The sequence below is a fragment of the Lactuca virosa genome, chromosome 2, assembly GCF_052849685.1.
Source record: "Lactuca virosa cultivar CGN04683 chromosome 2, Lactuca_virosa_CGN04683_v6, whole genome shotgun sequence".
NCBI classification, from domain to species: Eukaryota; Viridiplantae; Streptophyta; class Magnoliopsida; order Asterales; family Asteraceae; genus Lactuca; species Lactuca virosa.
Window position 1 is genome coordinate 219,874,751 of NC_136427.1, and position 24,992 is coordinate 219,899,742.

General features: G+C 39.5%; 2 long non-coding RNA genes and 1 pseudogene across 5 annotated transcripts; all 3 read right to left on the bottom strand.

Moving 5' to 3' along the window:
* Positions 1–9,650: 9,650 nt before the first annotated feature.
* LOC145156821 (uncharacterized) lies at positions 9,651–11,345 on the bottom strand. The gene is made up of 3 exons (XR_013736927.1): positions 11,070–11,345; positions 10,611–10,703; positions 9,651–9,726 (listed from the first exon to the last, which is right to left on the bottom strand). It is a non-coding gene; the product is annotated as an uncharacterized LOC145156821 (long non-coding RNA).
* Positions 11,346–16,780: 5,435 nt separating this feature from the next.
* LOC145160250 (protein RMD5 homolog pseudogene) lies at positions 16,781–19,420 on the bottom strand (annotated as a pseudogene). Of its 3 annotated transcripts, none has more exons than XR_013738086.1 (3): positions 19,294–19,420; positions 18,223–18,322; positions 16,781–18,143 (listed from the first exon to the last, which is right to left on the bottom strand). The product of XR_013738086.1 is annotated as a protein RMD5 homolog pseudogene, transcript variant X2 (transcript). The 3 variants fall into 3 exon arrangements; XR_013738085.1 differs by having other exon boundaries at positions 19,299–19,406; XR_013738087.1 differs by lacking the exon at positions 19,294–19,420 and adding an exon at positions 18,982–19,046.
* A 1,195-nt stretch (positions 19,421–20,615) lies between these two features.
* LOC145160251 (uncharacterized) lies at positions 20,616–21,982 on the bottom strand. Its single transcript, XR_013738088.1, has 4 exons — positions 21,804–21,982; positions 21,304–21,401; positions 21,023–21,169; positions 20,616–20,860 (listed from the first exon to the last, which is right to left on the bottom strand). It is a non-coding gene; the product is annotated as an uncharacterized LOC145160251 (long non-coding RNA).
* Between the last annotated feature and the right edge of the window lie 3,010 nt (positions 21,983–24,992).

Below are 24,992 nucleotides of genomic sequence, written 5' to 3' on the forward strand. Positions count from 1 at the left end.
CATAACTATAATTGGTATGTACTTGAGCCGATAGTAGCATGGTCCATTTGGGTTGCATATCACCAGGACAATTTGATAGGATGGACTTTTGAGAAGAGATTATTTATGAATTGTTAATATATTATAAGTTCTAATATATTAATATGAAATCATATTATTTAATTAGTATTGATCAATAATTAATTTGGAATTAATTTTGTGATCAAAAGAGACTAATTAAATATAAGGGGTTGATTTGGTAAATCATTCATTCTTATAAAGTGGGCTTATGATCCATAGTTCTTCATGTTGGGATAAACCCATATGGGGGGACGATCGATACTCGCGTACAACATCTCGAAGGGGGGACGATCGATACTCGCGTGGTAGCTGTTGTTGAAGGAGAAATCAGCCAATGGAAGATAGGTATCCCATCTACCACCGAGGTCTAAGACACATGCCTGCAGCATATACTCCAAATTATGGATGGTCTGCTCGCTCTGACCATCCGTTTGCGGGTGAAAAGCGATGCTAAAGTGCAGACGAGTACCCAACTCGTCATGGAATTTCTTCCAAAATCTGGAAGTGAACCGCACATCTCTGTCAGAAATCACGGAGACTGGCACTCCGTGTCGAGCTACTACCTCTCGGATGTAGATATCGGCCAGCTTCTCGGCCGAGATGCTCTCCTAGATCGGTATGAAGTGGGCACTCTTGGTCAACCGATCCACGATGACCCAAATCGAATCCACTCCCCGTGCGGTCCTGGGAAGTTTTGTGATGAAATCCATAGTAATATCTTCCCATTTCCACATAGTGATATCCAATGGCTGCGTCTTGCCGTGAGGCCTCTAGTGATCGGCCTTGACCTTCGTGCAGGTCAAGCATCTCTCAACGTACCAGGCTACATCCCGTTTCATGCAGGGCCACCAGTAATCAGGACGAAGATCTCTGTACATCTTCGTCGCCCCGGGATGAATGGAAAATCGAGATTTGTGCGCCTCCTCCATCAGAACCTGGCGCACACCTCCATGATATGGAACCCACACCCTGCGGTGTAGTGTCAACAACCCTCGGCTATCATAGTCGAAGGAGGAAACCTGACCCACAATATGCTCGCTCTTCCGATGTTCCTCCTTCATAGCCTCCTGCTAGGCCTCTCGGATCTGCTCCAACAGTGGAGTCACTACTGTCATCTGCAAGCAAATGTCTCTGATCGGGGCTGCCTTGCGGCTAAGAGCATCGGCCACCATATTGGCCTTCCCCGGGTGGTAGAGGATCTCACAGTCGTAATCCTTCACCACATTTAGCCACCGACGTTGCCTCATGTTCAGATTCGGCTGATCCATGAGGTACCTTAGACTCTTGTGATACGTGTAAATGGTACAACGGACCTCATAGAGGTAATGTCGCCAAATCTTGAGGACGAAGACGACCGCCCCCAACTCCAAATCATGCGTCGGCTAGTTCGCCTCGTGAGGCTTCAGCTGCCTCGAGGCGTAGGCGATGACATGCCCTCTCTACATCAATACTGCACCTAAACCCGAAATGGACGCATCGCAGCATACTACAAAATCCTCCACGCCCTCTGGCAGGGCGAGGATCGGCGCCTCGCATAGTCTCTGTCTCAATGTCTCAAACGCTACCTGCTGCTCAGGCCCCCAGCGAAATACAACAGCTTTCTTCGTCAGTCGGTTCAAGGGTACGACTATCTTGGAGAAATCCTGAATGAATCTCCGGTAATAGCCCGCCAATCCCAGGAAACTCCGAATCTCAGATGGAGACTTCGGAACCTCCCATCTCATCACGGCCTCTACTTTTGCCGGATCGACCAAAATCCCGTTCTGGTTGACAAGGTCCCCAGAAACTACACCTCACGCAACCAGAACTCGCACTTGGAGAACTTGGCATACAAGCTCTCCCTCCTCAGGGTATCCAACACCTCCCACAAGTGCTCCTCATGATGCTCCTACATCTTGGAGTAAACCAAGATGTCATCAATGAAAACTATCACATACCGATCCAATATCGGTCTGCATACGCGGTTCATGAGGTCCATGAACGAGGCAGGAGCATTGGTGAGCCCGAAGGGCATCACCACGAACTCGTAGTGGCCATAGCGAGTCTGGAACGCAGTCTTCTGTACATCCTCGTCTCTGACCCTCATCTGATGGTAGCCTAAACGTAAATCTATCTTGGAAAACCAAGATGCCCCCTGTAGTTGGTCGAAAAGATCATCAATCCTCGGGAGTGGGTAACGGTTCTTCACTGTTACCTTATTCAGCTCCCGGTAATCTACACACATCCGATGCGACCCGTCCTTCTTCTTCACGAACAGAATCGGGGTTCCCCAGGGTGAATTTCTCGGTCTGATGAATCCCTTGTCTAACAGCTCCTGCAGCTGTGTAGACAACTCATGCAACTCGGGAGGATCCAACCGATACGGTGCCTTGGCTATCGGGGCCACACCGGGGACCAAGTCGATCCTAAACTCCACCTGTCTCTCCGGAGGTATCCCCGGCAAATCCTATGGAAACACATCCGGGTACTCTGGCACATCACTCACAGTCGCCTTGCCCTCCTCCCGGGTATCCATGACGTAGGCGACATATCCGGCGTAATCCTGCTGAAGGTAGCGCCTAACACTCGCTGCTGAGCATAAAGCTGGTCCGCACTGTGGCCTCTCGTCCTGAATCACCAACTCTCCCCCACTTGGGGTCCTGACGCGTACCAACTGCTGCGTGTAGTCAATCACAACCCCATTAGGGCTCAAACAATCCATACCGATGATGACCTTGTTCCCACGCAATGGTATGGGAACCAAGTCTATCAGGTAGCGCTCCTCGAACAACCTCAAAACACAATCTCTGAAAACCTCTGATGCTCGAACTGATCGGTCGTCAGCAATCTCGACCTCTAGAGGGCAATCCAACATGCCCGAAGACTCATGGAACCTCTTGCTAAGTGCAATAGAGACAAATGATCGGGTAGCACCCAAATCGAACAACACCTGAATTGGAATACCGTTCACATGGAACGATCCTAAACAAAACACATATCATGGCACATATATATCATAAACAACATATAATAAAAGCTAGGGAGAAGAAATCATACCCGTCACCACACCGGGTGCGGCGTGTGCCTCCTCGGTAGTCAACTGGAACGCTCGGCTCCTCACCACTGGATTCTCTGACTTACCCTACCGGCCATCAGTAATCTGCAGGGTCGCTGGAGCTGGTGCCGCCACTGGCGTTGCTGTTGTCAATCTCGGGCAGTTGGCCTTTTTATGGCCCTTCTGATTGCAATGAAAGCAAATCAGGTCATATGTCTGAAAGGTGGGGGTAGGGGCAGTATAATCCCTACCAAAGTGCCCAGTCTTTCCACACTTATAGCACCCTGATCACGGCCCAGTGCGGCAAACCCCCTCATGTGACCTGCCGCATTTCCCACAGCGGCTCCGGCCTTGTTGGCCCTTCGACCTAGAGTTGAATCCCTTGGGCTTCTTCCTCGAATCCCCAGTAACCTGCTCCGTCTCTTCCTTCCTCTTCTTGAGGTGCTCCAAGTCAATCTCCCTCTCCCTCGCCCTGGCAATCATAGAATCCAGGGTCGGGCATGCTGAGTAGCTGGCGTGCTCCCGAATGTCCGCTCTCAACATGTCATGATAGCGGGTCTTCCGCATCTCCTCATCTTCGGCATACTGAGGCACCAATAAGGCCCTCTCCCCAAACTTGGCGGTAATCTTCGCCACCGTCTCAGTAGTCTGTCTCATGTCAAGAAACTCCCTGGCCAGCTGCTGAAGCTCCACAGCCGGTGCAAACTCAGCCCTAAACCTGGTCACAAAGTCCGACCAGGTCATAGCCTCAATGGTTGAGGCTCCCAAAGAATCACCAACTGACTCCCACCAATCTCTAGCCCTGTCCCTCAAACATCCAGCAGCATACCGAACCTTCGACCCCTCAGGGAAAAAGCTAGTCAACTGAGCAGACTCCATGTCTGCAATCCATCTCCTGGCAACAATGGGGTCCTTCACCCCGTGGAAGTCTGGCGCACCGCATCTGTAACGCCCGTAGATCCGGGCTAGTCAATTTAGAGATAATAGGGGTCGAAAACGACTTTTTGACAAAAGATTATTTAGAATAAATAATCTTAACCAAGTTGTAGAATATGTCTCAAGGTTTTCGTAGATATAAAGAACGCCGAAATCCGAGTTATAACGAAGAAGTTATGACTCGTCGAAGTTTCGGGATGGAACTGGTACGGCACCGGGAAGCGTAAATAGTGAATTTACGATAGAGCGAGTTTTAGCCTTAGCAATCTAAATGAAAGTCGTAGAATACGTTAAACCAATAGCGTCCATAAAAAGAACGCCCAAATCTGACTTCGTATGAGGAAGTTATGATTTTTCGAAGTTTCGGCTTAGCAGTGTACAGCTCGAAGTTCGAATATTAGATCAAGCGGTTTTTAGCCGACACAACCTAAACGAGAATCGAAGATCTCGTTAATAGTAGCATAACGATAAAAAGACAGACAAAAACGGACGTCGGATGAAGAAGTTATGAATTTTTAACGGACCAATCATGTCCCGGCCTGTTAAAAATATAACTTTTAAAATAAAGTCAAAATTAGCCGACAGAGTCTAAACGAAAGTTGTAGAGTACGTTCCCGCCTACGCGTGGATATAAAGAACGTCGAAAATGGAGCTCGTATGCGAAAGTTATGATTTTTAGAAGTCGGAAAGGGAAATTACGAAATCTGTTGCTCGATCGATGACGTGGCCAAATCTCAGCTGTCGCTTGCTGAGCACGGTCTCGCTTCGGATGAAGGACGCGTCACCCTCGCATTACGTCCAGCGTCCGAGCTCGGAACGTGCCGCGTACGCGAACCCCTCCCTCGGTCTAGCTTAAGCCACGTCGCACCACCGAATGCTCGCCACCTCGCACCTTATCCGAAGCTACGCGCCGCGTAGCTGCTGAAGGCGCAGGGTAAATCCGAGCTGCTTGCTCCTATAAATAGATGCCAACTCTTCTGGATTTTTCACACTTTTCCACTTCTCTCTCTAAATACTTTCTCTCTCTAACCCATTCCAACTCCCCTAAACCCTAGGAAAAATCCCTAGCACCCTAAGGAAGCCCCGAGGCTCCCGGAGTCCCGAGAAAAAGGGTCTTTCGGTTCGGAAACGCTGCTCCGAGCAAAGCCCGGTTTTCTTTAAAATCCGCTGTAAGTGAGCTACGCCTACGCAATTTTTAATATAACTTTTAAATAATTATAGTAATGTTATTAGGTCCTTAAAATAATTATTTGGGCTATTATTATAAGTTATGTTGAGTGTTATTTAACGCTTATATAATAATAATAATAGCTAGACTATTAATTAGTCGCGGTTAACGTTAAAACTAAACTCTAGTGGTATTACTACTAGGTTTTGATCAAGGAAAAATTGTTTTGAGATAACGAAGTGTTGTTCGAGTACCGAGTCACCACCTAATCAGGTGAGTGCATAGTTACTTTCATATTACACATAGATATGAAGTATTTTATATAAATTACGTGCTATGTGTGCATATTATCTGAATACTTGCTGTCTATGTTGGATGAATGATTTTATACACGTTTTTCATGATTTAAACTGTATATGTATTTTATATCTACAAAAATGTTGGGGTAAAACATGGGTAGATGTAATAAGACGATGTGTGATAAAATGATGAGAGGCCTCGATGTTGTTGGTGATCCAGTCATCTAGCGGAGTATAGATGACGACCACGGACTCTTCTAGACAGTCCAGTGGAACGCTAGCAGGCTCGCAACCTGTAGGTGTTTGTGAACGATGTGTTCACCGGTGTACTCCATCCCCCTCATGGTTGCCTTTAGGACATTTATTGCTGAGGAACCTCCTTAGCAGTAGTGTCCATCCCGATGATGATCCTTAGGCTAGGTCCCTTATGATAGGTGTTTAGGGACGTAAAGTGAGGATAACGGGAACGGGTAATCGGGTTATTGTTGATTGATGAAATTAATAAACTTATTTATTATGGGTTGAAAACCCTATGTGCTCACCAGGCTCCCAAGCCTGACCCACTCAGTTTATTTATATCACAGGTGTTGATATGAAGTCACATTACACTGAGAGATTAAGGAGATATAAATCACTAGTGATAATGAATGTAAGTTTTGTTTATGCTTATGTTTCTGTATTGACGATGACATCCCAAATGTTTTAAAATGAATAAAAATACTTTTCTTCGGAAATGCTTTGATAACGTATTTATCATGTTTTACTGGGAACAAATTCCGCAACATTTTTATTAAAAGAGGTACTCTGATTTTTATAAAGCATAAACAAAATTGGTCTTTTCTGGCCGTGAAAACGGGGGATGTCACAGTTGGTATCAGAGCATTAGTTTAAGTGAACTAGGAATTTGTAGGATTTTTAGAATTAAACTTAGAATGCTAAGCGATGATTGTGAGGTGTGAGCACTAGCTTATTTTAGGAATTATGCCTAAAATGCTTTTATGTGCTAAATGATTTATGATGCTTTATGATGCTAAATGTATGATCAGATCTATGGTCTGTTGCCGACCGGATCTGGAAACTTTACGTGTTCAGACTTCTAAACGTTTAATTACGGTATTAGAACTGACATATAACTTTTCGGAGTAATAAGGAGATTTACACGTCAATCGTAAATTAAGTCTTCTCTATCTAAATTCTCGTCACTCCACACTGAACGTCTGATTTGGTGCATAGATCAACATGGTGAGCACTAGAAGCGGATTTGGAAGCGGTAACCCGCAGCCCGAGCCACCAGTGATTGAGCGTGTGCCAGAGGTAGCAACTGCACCCGAGACGATCACGGTGGCAGGAGTACAAGCAATGGTGCAGATGATGTTGGATCGTCAGATGGAAGAGACAAGACGGTTACTTCAACAAAAGAAGGACGAACTTACTGTGCCGGTACGCCAGGCACCTACTCTTGAGGCAGCCATCTGGGTAGAGGTTGGTAAGAAGAGGAAATTTGAGGGAACTGCAAGGTCCAACAGGAACAACATGTTCTCACAGTCTGGAGGAGGAATAGGTGAAGCAAAATGGTGTAACAAGTATGGAAGGAAACCCAACGGGGGATGCCATAAGGAAGTGACCTGCTTCAAATGCGGGAATACTGGTCACTATGCCCCCAAGTGCTCAACCAAGGAGGAAGTTTGCCTTAAGTGTAGTGGAAAGGGACACTTCAAGCAGGATTGTCCGATAAGGGCTACAACGCCAAATGTACCGCTGAAGCACTATGAGAGATACGACGAGAAAGTGACTTGCTACAAATGTGGAAAGAAAGGGCATTACGCCAGCAAGTGCACATCTAAAAAGAGGGTGTGCTACGGATGTAACAAAGAATGGCATTTATCTAGGGACTGCCCGAAGAAAAATGAAGCAGCAAGAGCGGATGCACCTCCGAAGCCAAGAAGCATCCTTAACGAAGCATCTAACAATACAAGGAATCAGGAGTGAGGACAGATATCCGAGGAGCAAGTCACGAAGTAGTCACAGTGCTGTGTGGTGTAACCTACTAGAGGCATAGTCTAGGGTGAACTTGAACACCTATGTAATAGTTTCAAGAAATAATAAAACCTTCGTTTTGTTATCTGGTGTGTTAAACTGTTATGTGATTTTCTTGTATAATAACTTGGAAAAACTGCGAGACAATACTTGGGACGAGTCCCATCATAGCCGTCCAGTCACTCCTAAACGCCCTGAGGCGATCCTCCATCAGCTCAATAATCCCTTCCTTGATCGACCCGAAAATCATCGAGTTCGACTCAAGGATGCCTCTAGTGATCTCAGAAGCAATGAACTCACGTAGTCCCTCATCAACTGGCTCGGCACCTTATCCCGAACCTGATCTTGAACCTGATCCTGACCCTAAACCTCCTCCTCCTCCGTGTCGCGTAATCATCACCATTCTGAAACAAAACACATAATCGTCAGGGTCATACATAACCTCAGAAGGTCTCACATACTACAAGTTCCCTGGTTCTATCTTGGCCCTCATTGAATCGAGTACAGATCCTCTGTTTTCAGTAGTACGGGCCCATACTACCTTCCACATCTATCCGTACTTTCCTCAAGGTTTGCCTTGACTTTACCACGTCCCTTCTACCGCTACTGTTCTCTGCACTAGTCCCATCCTAGGCTTACCCTAGGGTAATCCTCCGACCTACTCTCCGCCATCCGCTGCATAAGGAATTCCTACCACCTTTACCTAACTAGCTTGCGAATACCATTACATATCACTAAGACCAGATAATTCTTCGAATGAGAGGTCCTACCCTACAACGGTTGGACTCAAACGAGAGCTGAGCAATAGGGCTACACCTAACCTTCTGAAATTATATAGTCCTCGCAATATGTAACTTAACGTATTCGTTTACTAGTTAGTTAAAGATAACTAGAATCCCTAAAAGCACAAAGCAAGCAACATTCGAGCATCGAGTAACCATACCAAGCGTATCCTATTCAGGCCATCATATTACTAACTAATCAGTTCCAGCATGTAACTCAATAAGCACATATAACAGGCACATAAGGCATCTTCCTAGATCCTTAGCCCTAATCTAGCATGTAGTTCTCATACACATATAATAGGCACATAAGGCATCCTTCCTAGATCCTTAGCACTAATCTAGCATGCAGTTATCATAATCATATCATATCGTAACATAACATGTGTGGGTATCTTGGGGAAAACTTACTTGAGCTTGGTCGGTCGCACGCATCACACACCTTGTTCTTTCTCAAAACCTTTTTATATTAAACTTTAGAAAAATTATTTTCTTGTAAAAATCTTTTAAACCCTCGATTTGAGTCCAGACGCCTCCGAAGCTGCATCCGAATCCCTCAAACCAAGGCTCTAATACCAACTTGTAACATCCCAATTTTCTAGACCAAAAATTTTGTTTTTAATTAAGTGACTTGTAAAACAATTTACTGAAAAACATCATTGATTCATATCATTTCATAAAACATAGTCAAGTGTCTCAAACTATATCATCAAAATAGTAAAAATATGTCAGAGTACAATCCCATGGATCTCAAAATGCGGAAATCATATGTGTGCAATGCGCTGCTGCCATGCCGACTTCTTCCCCTTCGCTGAAGAGGTACCTGAAACAAAACTGAAAACTGTAAGCACGAAGCTTAGTGAGTTCCCCCATCATACCACATACCATAAACATATACCGCCTATCCCTCAGTATCTTTCAACCGGTATCTGGTTGGCATAACCGGAAGCTGGACTTCCCTTCGGTATCTTTCAACCATAGCCGAGAGCTGACCTCCCTTTCGATATCTTTCAACTTGTAACCGGGAGCTGACCTCCCCTTTGGTATCTTTCAACCGGTAACCGAGGACTATTTCACCCCTACCACTACCACATAATAACATAACATGAACATACTGCTAGGCATGCGTGGGTTCTAACGACCCCTTCGGTATCTTCCAACCGGGAACCGGGGACTATTCCCCCTACTACCACTATCACATAACATCATATCATGCTAACACATAAAACATATCAGGTAGTAACAAACCTAGATAAGTATCACAAAGACAATCATCTATCAACCAACTCCTACTAGTGGGTCGACATTGTGGACGTAGACCCACTGCTACTGGAAGGTAACTCACCTCGTAAAGTTGAGTGTCGAATCTCACGGGAAGTAATCTCTAACAGCTGCTCCGATGACTCCCGACTATCATAATCATAATAACACTCAATCAGAATCTATAACACTACTTAGGGTAAAATGACCATTTTACCCCCTTGGTCTAACTTGAACCATTCCTAAGGCCCAATTCTAACTTATTAAACGCAGTGCAACCATGGCCCATCAAAGGCTTCCTAAGGCCCATTAATGGCCCAATTTTCTAAATTGGGCCCAACACTTCAAATGGGCCTTTTCACAAGTCCAATAAGTCCTTAGCCCAAAATGAATAATTCTCGAATGGCCCAATATGGCCCAAAAGGCCCAATACTTCTAATTCCAAATTCCCAGGCCCAGAACTATACTCCACAGTGGGCCACGGGGCCCAATAGTCCAGACCCAGCCCTCTAAGGCCCAAAATTCAAAGTATGGGCCAAACCGAGGCCCAAAACACGCCAAGCCCATATATGTTGAGTACGCGGGGCGTACTCCTCTGTACGCTAAGCGTACTGGCTAAATGGCGTGTACGCTGCGCGTACCTGCATGTACGCCCAACGTACTTCCCTGTTAAGTCACTTTTCCCATTAAGTGTTTAATACTCTAATCCAAAGGCTATAATCACAGATCCAAGTCTTCTTCAATGTCTTGATCCATAAAGTCGATCACTTGGTGGCTTGCAACCTACCAAATGAGCCCAAACATTGAATAATAGCAACTAACTCCATAGAAATGGCTGGATCTCATGCATGGTTACATAAAGGCCTTAAAGGTTGAAACTTTACTACTAAAGTAATGCTTTGAGCTCCAAGGGTGGCAACCCTAAGCTCAAAAACGAAGTTGCATGATAAAGATCCATCCTTTGGACCTAAAAAGGTCCAAAGCTCCATAATCCTAGATCTAAGCTTCTAAGAGGAAAGTTAGAAGCTTTATACCTCTTTTGAGTGCCAAAAGATGAAATAGTCCCAGATCCTTGAGCTCAAGATACTCAAGTTCTTGTTCTTCAACTCCTCTTCTCTTCTTCCAAGCTTTTCTTCACCAAAAATGAGCTCAAAAGGTCAAACACACACAACAATGGAGTATGAGGGCGTATTAGGGTTTTCTGAGGGTAACGAACTGGTAAGGAGGCCATGGGGTGGCTATAATGGGGTATTTATATGTCTTAAACCCTAAAAATTAGGGTTTTGGCATCTGCTCACGTACGTTGCGTGTACGTGTGCGCGTCCCCTGCATCCAATGCGCCTCTACCCCCCGCGTACACCAAGGCTACGCCCAACGTACGTCTTATGGGCGGCCCAAATTCTCAGCCCACTTGCTTAAGGTCCATTCCAAAAATCCACTTGTCCCATTATTAGTCCAATTAACAAATATTAATTACTTAAAATAAACAATACCTCGAGAGACGAATGTTACAGAGAGGGAGAAGGAGTCAGAGCGACGGTGGGAGTGGGGTTAAAAACCTCTGAGTTTAAACTCTGGCAACAATAGAAGTTGTATATTCCGAAGAATCGGTCTCTGAATCGGGGTCAACCCTCTTTCTGAAAGGACTGAAACAAGTATTAGATGAGGAAGAACCGATCTCTGATTTGGTAGGATTCAGATTGCTCATCTGAACCACATAAGGAATGAACTATTATTTTAGATGAAAATGGAACATCACTTCTCCTTGAAACTATAATCTCCTTTCTCCCTTCAGTGATTCTATTCCTTGAAACAACATCACTTAAATGATGAGGAGAAGGAAGAACAGTTTTGGGACTTGCATCCACTACACAATACTTTTCAAAATCCATCTCTGTATATTGACCTCTTTATAAGATTTGCAATCTGTAATAAGTATAACACAACAACCAGTAACCTGCTGAACATTAAACATGCACATGAAGGTTATTACTTTGAGTTTTTCACAGTGTGTGTGTGTGTGTTTTAATGCGTGAAAATGAAGTGTTTGGCGAAAGAAGATCGTGCGTTTTTTCTTAACTGATGAGAGATAGATGGATATATATATATATATATATATATATATATATATATATATATATATATATATATATAGAGAGAGAGAGAGAGAGAGAGATGTGGACCCTTAAATAAAAGGTTATAAAAGTCATTTTAATTTTCAAAGGGATCAAAACCACACACAAACATGGTCAAAATGACCACTAATCCAAAAAAAGTTGTGGTTTGGACCAAAAACCAGAAAGAATGCATCATAGAGAGACCATTTTTACGTTTTGTCTAATTATTATTATTATATGCGTTGTCCACTGTTGTTGATTTTTTATATATTTATTTTTAACTTTTTTAAGCCGAAACACCACAATGTTTTATCATCATCAAGAATAGGGAGATTCAGTGTATTTTATGCTTGTGACTTATATTTAATGTCCATGTCAATTTTGGTTTTATGATAACAAACATTAACCTCAGATCTTATTACATTGCTAATCATTTTGCTCGGTCTTTTATGTGAAACTTTATTAGTAATGATTAGTATAATAATGAATCAACAATTTGGGTGTGATATGACTTCTGTAACATCCCGTTTCAAAAAATAAATAAATAAATAAATAATAAACCCTAAAACCCCGAGATGTATTTTTATATTTTTCTTTTAGCCCTAAATCCATAATAATTAATCAGAGTGTTAGCCACAAGGAGTTAAATGTTTTAAATTTTGGAAATCGGGGGTTAAAGTGTAACTTTCGGACTAGTTATGAATATAATTGTGGAAGCTGGGGGTTGTTTGGTAATTAATGGATTTAATCTTAAAATGATTTTGTGGCAAGGACTAAAATTGAATAAAATGAATTAAGTTTGAAAGAAGGAGGCGGGACTAAAACCCGACACCCCCCTCCCTTATCCTCTCGTTTAAACCAAACCCTAACCCTAATGTTTTAGGAGCCACCACCTTATCCCTCAAATCTCCAGCCGCCGCCATCACCATTGTCGCTGCTTAGAATCACCGAGCAACCACTGTAGCTCCTGCTACCGACGAAGACGAGGATCGACTATAGGACGTCGTGACCGTTGGGGAGGTCGGAAGAACCGAAAGCTCGTGGACGATGTTGCCATTCTTCGGTAAAGGCGCAAACCCATTCATCTTCTCCGTTTTCTTTTGTTGCCACACCGCATCCCTCGCCGACGCCGCTCCATGCGGCTGTCATTTTGGTGCTACCTCTGGCCGCCGTTCTCCTCCAAGAGATTGGTTGTGGCTGTGTTTGTGTTTCACGTGTGCATGTGTGCTGCTGTTGCGAGTTTGTGAGGTGTGTGTGTGTGTGTGTGCCTTGTTTGGCCGGAAAACAAAGAAAACCACCATGGTGGCTGCCACCTTGCTACCAAATTCTGCCACCACCAGCCACCGTGTAAGGTGGTTGTGTGCGTGTAATATTGTGTGTATGTGAGGTTTTCTGCGTGGTTGTTGTAGTGGGAGTTATTTGGTCGGATTCTAACTCAAAACCGCCACCACCGACGTGAGAGGGTGGTTGTCGCCATGGACCGCCACCGACCACCATTGCCCGAGGTGGCAGTAGGTGGTGTCCGACTTACTAAACATTAAACCTAAACATATAACCTTAGACCTAGTGGCACGTGTTTGGGTTGGAAACCCTAACTAGGGTTTAGAAAACCCTAATATCAGAAACCTTAGTTCGGGACTTATCGGGACCCGCATTTTGGACCACTGGTTAGACTTACAAATCATATCCGACCATATTGTATAATTGCCCTGTTGTGGTGTTGGACTCAATGGATTAAGTCCCTAAGGGGTTAAGTGTGAAACACTAACCCTAGTTATGATTTTATGAGTAAACCCTAGAAACGAGAAGCCTTATTTTGCACACGAAGATCGGGGCGCGTATTTAAACTATTGTTTGGACTGTTATTGCACCCCGATATTGTTTAGGTCAAACTTTAATTGATGATGCTCTTAAGGGGGTTAAATCCTTAATGGGTTAAGTGTCCTCACTTAACCCCAATCGTCATTTTATGTGAACCATATTTGTCATTTCATGTGAGGTAGTCACTGTTGCAAGTGACTATGACTTGTGACCGGGTATTAACTCAAGTATCTTTCTGTGATTGGAAGTGAGTTGAAGCTAGTGGGATTCTTTGTTACTACTGTGGTGACCTACGTGCATATCGAGGTGAGTTCCTCTCACTGCACCCATGGGTCGAAGGCACCAATGTCAGCCCATTAGTTTTGGTTATCTTTTAGTAGAGGGATGTCATAGGGACTGTATGTGGTCACGTAGGATAGACTGAGGACTCTTGATCTAGGCTTTCTTGTCTGTTACTTGTTTGGTTGTGGCTCTAGAGTAGGATCAATTGTCCGGGTGTCTATTTCACCTCTGGGTACATATGGTTATGCATTCTTTGGATTGTCAGTTATGTACACTTGTGTGTAGGACGTTGTAGTATAGTAGTGATCTGCTAGACCAATATATGTGTTCATATGTATGATAGGAGGCTGTAGTAGTGGTATGCTGGCAGTGAAGCAGTGTGTTGTGAGAGGTCCAGTAGGCGGTAGTGAGCTATATGATTTGATAATTGTATATATTATGTGCCTACTTGATCCTTGTTTGCTTACAAGTTGACATGTTGTGTTTGGTTGGGTTGAGGCGGTCCTGCTTTGTGTTGAATGCCAAGATACCTGGTGCGGGCCGACTGTAAGACGTAGGCACGGAGGCTCGGGATGAGCGGTTGGGTTGAAGCGGTAAAGCCAACAAACCCGATACAATTGGGCATTCCAGTTCGATGACTGATTGGGCCCGATGTTCATTCTATTTGTTTGGTTATGTGTGGTATTTTGGGGGAAACTCACTAAGCTTTATGCTTACCCAGTTGTTTATTGTTTCAGGTATCATCGGTCATCAGGGGAAGGCGAAAGCGTGATTGTACACATTCATCAACAACAATGAAGATTATGCGCTTTAATATTACTCTGATTTTTTTATAAATGTATTTGGAATAAACAGTTTTCTCCATAACGGATTTATAATTGGGAAGATTTACTTAAATAAAAATGTAAATTTTTGGTCGTGAAAATGAGATGTTTCAGCTTCTTTACCCTTTACATACTTAAGGGTGTCGATCGGGGCAAACATGGGCCTTAAAAGGAACTGGAAACCGATTATCGAGAATGTGAAAGCAAAATTATCTAACTGGAAAGCAAAAACCTTGTCCTTCGGGGGCCGTCTTACTCTTGTCAAAGCGGTTCTTGGTAGCCTTTCGTTATATTATTTTTCGATATTCAAAGCACCGAATTGCATCGTTGAACATCTTGAAAAAATTCGTAGAAGATTCATGTGGGGCTGAAGTGAGGAGAACAATAAAATCAGTCGGGTAGCTTGGGATAAGGTACTTGCACCAAAAGAAAAAAGAGGTATCAGTGTTTGGTCATTAAGGGCATAAAACCTATCACTACTGATTAAATGGATTTGGAGACTCAAGAAAAATAAAGAGGACTTATGGAGCCGGGTTATTATTGGTATCCATAATCTTGCTCGTAAACCGATGAAGCAATTGGAAAAGAAAACACTGCCTGGTGCGCGGAACAACATAGTCAAGGCAAAAGGGGATCTTGAGAAACTGGGAATCGATGATGAGAGTTTGTTCTCCTGTTCTGTTAGGTCTGGGGTGGAGACTCTTCTGGACTGACCGATGGTTGGATTTTGGTACTCTTGCTGATCGATTTCCTAGCATATTCTCACTCGAAAAATGCAAATCAGCTCATATTGCAGAAAGAATCACTGATGACAGTTTTGTTGGAAGTTGGAAGAAAATCACATACTCGCTGTTAAAATGTTAGAACTCTCACATTTATAGGTAGCCATCAGTCTTTTTACCCCATCTTCTGATTCTGACTATTGGAAATTCAACCATTCTGTTGACGACATTTATAGTGTTGATTTTATGAGATGTTTGATTGACTTAAGATTAACTACTCCTTCGGACATCCATGTGATTTGGATTAAAATTGTATCTCTGGATATACTTGTATTTATCTGGAGATCATGTTTGGGATATATTCTCACTCTGTCCACTCTTAAACGCAAACGCAGGGGTATAAATATTGATTCATTATCTTGTTCCTTATGTAATGGGGATGCGGAGACTTTCGATCATCTGCTGGCTACTTGCCCTTTTAGCTAGTAGGTAATATTTTGGAACTTTAAGTGGTGTAATATCCCCTTTCAATCATTTTCAAATGTAGCAGATTTCATTAACTTCGCAACTAGTGGACATTGCCCTAAAAAAAGAAAATTCTTATAGCCATTTTGTACGACTTGCTCAGGTGTGTTTGGAAAGCTAGGAACGATAAGTTTTTCAGTAAAGTTACCCCTTCCCTTACATCAATGATTGATTATATAATTACTTTAGTTTATGGATGAGTGAAACATAAAGGTAAACTTGGTGATTGTAACTTGACATAGTGGTATTGCCCTTTTAACGCCTTGCTAGGTTTTGTTTAATAAAAGTTGTCTGTTTCAGAAGAAAAAAAAAAAATCTAAAAATTATAGATCAATATAAATATATTTTAAAGATATAAAAATTATATTAAAAGTTCAGCATTGAATTTTATTAAATTCTTAATATTTTAACATAATTATTTTGTCTTGAAAATATAATGATTTTTAACTGTATATAAACAAGAATTTTTAATTGTTATATGCTTTTTATAATTTTGAACTTGTGTTAGAAAAAAAATAACAAAAAAATATCATCAAAATGTGAATAGTTGTTTTTGCGTGCCTCTCTCACACGTGAACTATTCAACCTATAACTTTTAAGCAATTTTTATTTTATTCTTTAACGTTTGAGATTTTTTATGGGTTTTCCACTTTTATAAAAAGGTATTTAATCTATAAAGAATTTTTATTTATATTATTCATACTAGCTCTATAGGTGGTGTTACACAATATAACTAAGATTAACAGGGGCGGACCATAGCAAATATCAGAAGTAGCCTCTGATATGATTGTATCTTCTGATATGTCTTTGAACCATTGGTAAGAAATTAGGTCTGCCAAACAGCTCTTACATTACAATTCACATACATATAAGGCTCTTGCTTAAGATAAAAGTGTTAAGAGTGATCTGAATATAGACTGAAACAAGTAGAAGGGATTTCTATTTACATTACGATTCACATAAATACTAAACCAATAGTTTTTTACAACTTAACCATCCCCCAACATCAGAGCATATAAACACATTACACAAACCACAAATCCAAGGGAAGGAAAAGAGAAAAGAGTACCTTAATATAAGCACCAGGTACAAGTCTTATTGCACGTTAAAAGTACAACTGCTTACATTGAGCTACTTCCACCTCAGCAGGGCAATAAGGACATTTAAAAGGCCTTGTACTGTTGTTCTTCGATAACTTGGTAATACTCTGTCTGCAAAGCACGTGCCCACATGACATCAACATCGGAGGATTATCTTCTCCGGCCTGCTCTCGGCTCACCGGACATACAAATATCGAGTGAAACTGAAACTCCGTACCCAAATCCACCGGCACCGGCAACTGCTTCATCGACTGCCATTCTTGCTTCTTCCCCGTCATCACATTCATCAGTTTTAATAAAGTCGGCAACCCTTGAACGCCGGCAGCCACTGTCACTTTCAAAGGGCTTTCATACGATTCACCTAACAGATTACAGAACTGGTGAGCGAGTTCGTCGGCGAGTTTCGCCCAGTGAGTTGGGGAAACGAGATCCGAGTACGGTGACGAGTCGATCTTTCCGGCCCATAGAAGACACGCCATGAGCTTTTGGATTTCGTGAAAGTGTTGGGTCGCGAAAGGGGCGAAATGAGTTCTTCCGTATTTCAGAGCTTCATCTCGACTACCATTTTGAAGAATTTCCAAGAATTGTAAACGATGGAGTTGTAATTCGATGTCGGATCCGGTTTTTTGGAGCTTGTCGTGGTTAGTCGTGGCCCATTTCAAAGCGGGAGTTAGGTCATGCGACTTCATGGATTCGAGAATTTCATACATTTCTAAGAATTGGGTTTTTTTGTCGACGATGGTTTCTTCTTCGTGAGCTTCGTTTATGAAACAATCGCCGATTTCAAACATGCTTTCACGATATAAGTGACTAGCGATTATTTGGTTGATTATGTGGGTATCGAAATCGACGTTTCTGTAAGACTTTGAAATGTCTGGATAGAATTGTTTCTCGAGGAGTTTAGTGTATTTGCTCATTGCGATGTTGAGTTCCTTTTGTGTAGCTTCGAGGTGATTAAGTGAAGCGATTTCTTTCAATTTGGTTTTTAGTTCACCCAGGATTAACTTGGGTTGAGAGGAAGGGACATTAATGGCGGATTGTATTCCTGATAATGTTTGTTGAATTTCTTGGGTGATTTGTTCGATTGTGTCCTCGATTTTTGAGGAGGAAAGAGTTTGCTTTTTGATGACAGAATCGAATGCATCTTTGATAGGATTCAGTTCCATAGTTTGGTACCTATAAAACAAAGATCTTGGAGCCATGAGAACATAAAGTTTAACCTTACTTGAGAATGTCTCTATTGAATATGTGTTACCTGAAGTCAATTCGATTGTGGAACAGTGGGAGAGATTTATCTGTTACAGTCTTGAATGTCTGTAATAAAACCCCATAAGCTATCTAAGTTTCTGAAAAACCTGAAAAAAAGAGCACCATTAATGACAAACATCTTTGAGGTTTCTTCTTTCCAACACAAGCAATAAATGCAATATCTCATTCTTATTAGTATCAGATACATACTGATATGGGTGAGTAATCTAGTGAAGGGGCATTTTGTAATAATGAGAAGGAAAGTTCAGATTGGTAAATAAAGAAATTGCCATTTGGTAAAAGATATTAGAACTTGCAAACAATATTAACTATGACATTCTTGTTTAGTGAAACACAACAAAATTGGGGGAAAAAAGGCAAAAAGAACAGATGATAAAACTTCAAAAAGCCAGAGGAAAGGTTATAAAGAATCTGTAGGAAACCTTATAGGGATCATAATTACCACATTAAAATCTAAACAAAGCTTTGGAACAACAAAATTGAAAAACACAACCTAAAATCTAGAAATTAGAAGGTTTGAATTTCAAAAACCAGTTTTCATAACTCAAAGATCATGATCATATCATATTTAGATATTTACTATTTAGTAACATAAAGAGCTGAATCATTAAACCACTAAACCAGTTTTCATAACTCAAAGATCCTTAGCCAAACCCTCCATGATTATAATCATCAGACGGATGAATATATACACAACACTTTCTATATGCAAGTCAACCGACATATCCAAGCAACCAAAGCTTACTGTTTATATCGATCGTCCAACAGATTCATCCATCGATCCAGTCAAATCTGACGATCTATAATCAGCTATCAATTTCGTCAAACAAAATTTTCAGTACACGAATTGAGAAATCTCAAACTGTCGCAATAGATTCGCAAACAAGTGATTAAGACTCCAGATCGACGTAACATAAAGTGATAAAGTAATGAAAGAAAAAAACACACGAAAACATAAAAACGATAGATTCCGCCATTAATTATGGCAATATATGCATGAACCACATGTAAAATATAGAACGATTAACAGGAAGACATGGAGAGGGAAAGAGAGTACCTTACCAGTTACCAGGGGGAGAGGGGCGGAGAAGGGAATTCCGCACCAGAGATTTGTGTGTAAAATTGAAGAAGTTTGAGAAGTGTACGCTTTATGATGGGAGATTTTGTTCAATTTACTTAGATGCTCCTTTCATTTCCTTAATTTTCCAATTCTTCCCCCGTAATTTATTTTTCTTCAACTTTTCAAGTCAATTAATTTATTTTCAAATGTGTCTCAGAAAATAAACATAATGGCTTATCAATTCTCATGATTCATGACTCATGAGATCAATGTGTTTGGTTGAGATATGTATGCCTAAATTGAACGGACTTGTGTTTGGATATGTTTGTTTATGTATTGTTTAATAAAGTGATAATCTTAAAAATGACTAACCCAAATCACCATAATGTTCAAAGAATTACATTTTAGACTAAAATAAATTTTATCAATCAAAAGTACATTTAGATTTCAGACTAAACATTGCAAACAAAGTAAAAATGATCACATCCAAAATTTCAAAAAATAAAATAAAATAAATCCAAAATTTAAAGAAAACGTTTCTTCATTAATTGAAATGTAACTAAAAAAAAGTAAGTTATGATACAAGGTATAAAAAGTTGTTATATTGTTGAAAAATCGGTGGTGATACTAAACCTTATGGATTTAATGTGCTATTGAAATTTTTTCATAAGTACAAATTAAAAGAAAAAAATACATCCCAATTTCAAAATTGTTGGTCATTTGGAAAAACGGATAAAACGTGGATCATTTAGATTAATTTTTCCTAATCATTTGGTTGTTTTGTGATTATCCCTTTAATAAATCAACATAATTATGTCATAGACGATAAAACTGTATTTAAAGCTTGTTTGAAATAATAATAAGTTGACTCTAATAATGATTACAACAAGCTTTTATATGCGTAATGTCCAGCAAACTCGACCACTTAAAAAATAAAAATAATAACGAAAGCAAATATAAGCCAAAAATGAAACTTAGTTTGAAGTTATTATTTATTTCATATTGAAGCGTATCACGTCATCATCAATGTTATTATCTTTTCACATTCTATAAAATGATCAACAAAGATTGTTGATTAAATTTCAACATAAAATGTCATGTCAACTGGACAACATCACCACTTTACTTTAATTTCTATGTTTCCTTTAAAGAAAAAAGCTTTGCATTCCATGTGCTACGATTCATTATTCATGCCCAAAATCGCTAAAAGCTAAACCAGTCTTTTTCTAAAGCTCTCACTATCATGTCAATATCATCAAGATTAAGTAACTAAAATATTAACAAGGTAAACTATGTATTTTTACCCAAATGGCAAAACATAAAACCATCTGCAAATTTTGTTTCATACCAAACTAACCTCACAATTCACAAATGGAATCTTGTTCTATTTCCAACATTAGAAGCAAATGCAAATTTTGGTTTACAAATAAAGAATGTTAGTATAAAATATTTTACTTAAAGCAACTCACCATAACTATATTCTCTTGAATTAAGTGAACCAAAAGTAACTCCATATCGCTTTGTGTTGACAGATTCATAATACTTTTCTTCCCCATAAATTCTCCTAAAATTACCAAACAAAAACAAATAAACAGAACAGAACAAGCATAAGATCAAGAAACTTACACTAAGACACACAACATGATTTACATTCAACTGAAAAGATTTAGAAAAGAATTTCTTAAGGTCCCACTTTTAGCATATTGCATAAGATCAAGAAACTTACACCAAGTCACTAACTCTGCAGCCTTTAAAGCCCTAACAGCATCTGAAGTGCCCATTTGAAATACCACCTGATTTCTTTCTTGCTCACAGGTTCTAAAAACAACATTCTTTGTACTCTTCTCCACTATATCAGTGCTACCAATAAATTCTACCATGTATAAAATTATTAGAGGTGTCAGTGTCAGCCACCTTCTTTACACATTATGAAAGATATCCAATTGTTTCAATAAATGGAGGGAGAAAAAAGAAAAACAATGTTGTATTACTGCAATTATAAACTACCATTTATGCAGCGTTCACATTTGAGTAGTTTATGATCAATAATCTCCTCTCCATATCTGCACCATATTGAGCTGCCAGTAATCTGAATGGTAATTCCCCTGACAAAACAACATCAACAAAGTTGTGTAACTCGACCTCTGTTTATAATATTGACTAATGAGTCTTAAACATGAACGTAAAAGCAATTTGATCTTAAACACCGGTAACCTCCCACTTCTGATGCTTGTTATAATGTTCAGTTCCCTTAGGTTAAATTTTCTCAAAAGTTTAAAAACTCAACTAGAATGACAACCGATGTTATATTTCGATTGAACCTCGGAAATGAGGATTTTTTTCAATCCTCTACTAACTTGAAACCCACAGTTGAAGAACAATATCAACTGTGAATACTGGAATTGTTATTGGTTACAATTTAAGAGGCAAAACTAAAACCTGGGAGGATGTAAAAATTGAGGTACCATGTAAAATTAACAATACTGGAGTTGAAAGAAAGGACTTACAACTCGAACCATTGGAGCAAGAACAAGTTTATTCCTGTACTCCATCTTCTTCGTAGAATCGCACCGTCGCCACTCGATTGGTCGTAGTCAATGACAGATTATGATCAGAGTCCGCCGGGTCAAAAGTGCTGACCGATTTCATGGGTGGATCATCATATGATTTTATCATGTATGGAACAAATTGGGCCCAATACGGGATTGGATACTTGGATACATCCTTAATGGAAAACCCCCCTTACATTTTTACAATTTATTTAATTATTCACTGCACAGAAAATAAGTTCTTCAATGTTCACTACGGCTCTCGACAAGGCGGGGTTTGAAGGAGCTTTGAAAGCGAAAATGACTCTTGAGGGTAACTAATTATTAGGTTTGTTTTTATTTGGTTTTTTTTTTTTTTTTTACTTAATATATCATCAAACTTGTTCTTTGTTACGGTGAACACAAACAACAAGTTCGATGGTATATCGAGTACAAAAATAAGGAAATTGATCAAATGAGAATAAACTCAACAGTTGGTTACCCTCTTGAGTGACTGAGTCATTTTCCCCAAAAAATTAAATGAAATTAAAGTTGCAAAATTATCAAAGACTGCAACCTTCTTTGGCCATAACGTATATGAAGAGTGTTTCGGAGGGGTAACTTTGTTAAAACATGGTCTATGCTATACTTACTGTGGTTAGCTGTCAACACCTCTCTGCAAAAGGATATGACTGTGTATGAGAGGTATATTTATCAACATAAACGCTTACCTCAAGGTATATTATGGTGATGTGTCTGCAAAAGCTGCATGATATTATACATATTGATATTGTATCTTATCCCATGAATTCGATCTTAAAGCTAAGTAAACTAAAAAATCACAGAACTTGTGATTCCACTCGTTTGTAGACTTGTCTAGAATCCATGATACGATAAATCATTTAAATGTAGTCATGAAATGCATCTGCTTAGTCAAGATTCCCCTAATAAATATTCAAGTGCATTACAAAGTTGTACATGTATGAATAATGTTCTTTTGTAAATTATGTTTTGAAGAGAAACAAGAATGAATCTCATAAATTCATTAATATCAGCAGAAGATGATGTTGGATTTGCTGTAAATGAGTAAAGGGAAAATGAATCAGGAGGATAACCAACTGTTGCATTTGTTCTCATTTGGTCTCTTTCCTTTTTTTGTACTCAATATATCATCGAACTTGTTGTTTGTGTTAACCATAACCCTTTGACCGGCTATCATAGGTCAAAAGTCGGTCAAAAGCAAACAACAAGTTCGATGGTATATTGAGTACAAAAAAAAAGGGAAATGGACCAAATGAAAACAAACGCAACAGCTAGTTACCCTCAAAAGTCATTTTCCCGCTTTGAAACTATATGGTCAATCTTTGATTGAAACCCCAAAATTGCCAAGCGTTATCCTTTTTAAATTTTCACTTTTGTTCTAATATTATAAAATAAGGTTAATAGTCATCTCATTATGTCCATAGTTATAGTGATTAATACAAGTGCTAGAGTTCGCTCGCTGAAAAAATAGTTGTTAACTTATAAACTAACTTATCAATAAGCTATCTTAATTTTTTTTTTTATCAAAAGCTGGTTTATAAGGACATCTACAATAGTTTAATTTTAAAGTTTTTTACTTTTGACACATCACCTTGTCATTTATATTTATTTAATAAAAACATGTCAAAAACTCACTCCAATGGTTAACATTTGCCCAAAACTTTTTACAAATTGACGGATTCATTTTTCGTTTTGTTAAAAAGTTTTGGGAGGTTATAAAAAAGATTGATGATCGCCTTTGTTGAGGAATTTTATGTTAAGAGCTATATCTCAACCAGTTGTAACTCTTCTTTCATTTCTTAACTAGTTGTGAAACTCATGTATTACATGAGTTAATTTAAAAAAAAAGTTAAAATATTTGAGAACTTTGAATTTATAAGAAAAATAATGAATTATTATAATGAAATATGTTTTTATCTTTTAAATGTAAACAAATAATTTAAATAAATAAACAAAAGAAACTTTAATTTTGAAAATTTTGAAATTAAAAGGTAAGTTGATTAATAAATTGATATCCACTTATTACTACATTTATTGCAATTATTACATTAAAATATTATGTGAAATTTAATAAAATAAAAAAACTCATAAAATGATATGTGGTAAAAAAAAATTCAAAATAACCACAAAATGACATTTGACAATTTGAATGAGAGTGTGACAAGTGGCAAAAAAATCTTCATTTATTAGAGTAGATTCCAAAGGTTAACAGCCCTATATATCAAAAAGATTATAGACCTATCAATTTAATTGGGGTCCAATACAAAATAATAGATAAGCTTTTAGCTAACCGCCTAGCTAATGTCATTGGTAGTATTATGGGTCCTTATGAATAACAACCCTATTATTGAGTTTAATCTACATGGTGGGCTTAGACAAGGTGATTCCTTGTCTTCCTTTCTTTTTATTATAGTCATGGAAGGTTTGCATGTTGTCATGGAGGATGTTGTATTTCATGGTTATTTTCGTGGGGCTAAAGTGGGTATGTAATCTCTGCTTATCTCTCATCTCTTTTATACAGAAGATGTCATCATTTTTGGGGAATTAGATGAAATTGAAATTTCGCAATTGGTTATCATTCTCCGATGCTTTTACTACTTATGGGTCATTATCTTAATATTATGAGTCTAAATTGATATATTTTAAGATAAATAATATTGATAATGTTTTAAGTTAGATAATTACTGATATACTCAAAGTTTAAGAAAAAAGGAAGGAAAATGGAGCTGATAAGGTTCAAAATCCAGAAGTTGCCAAAAATCAGGGAGACGCTACGCAACAATGACCGATTACATGCCACGTCCAAGCTTAGAGTTGGAATCAAACACCTATTGTGAAGAACGCAACACGACAAATGACTTTACGTGACGCGTTTTCAAGGAATTCGGAAAAACTCTATAAATAGAAACTCTACTCAACTTTAAACATATCGGCATGTAGGTACATGATTTGATAACTACCATATTTAGACAAGAATCCACACACCTGAAGGGACATCACATGGAAACTTTTAATGGTTGTTATATTCTCAGAATGTGTTTTGAAGTGATAATAAATCAAATGCGAATGAGTGGATAAATCTATGTAATCCAACTAAAATCATCCATGAAAGTAATTAAACGTGTA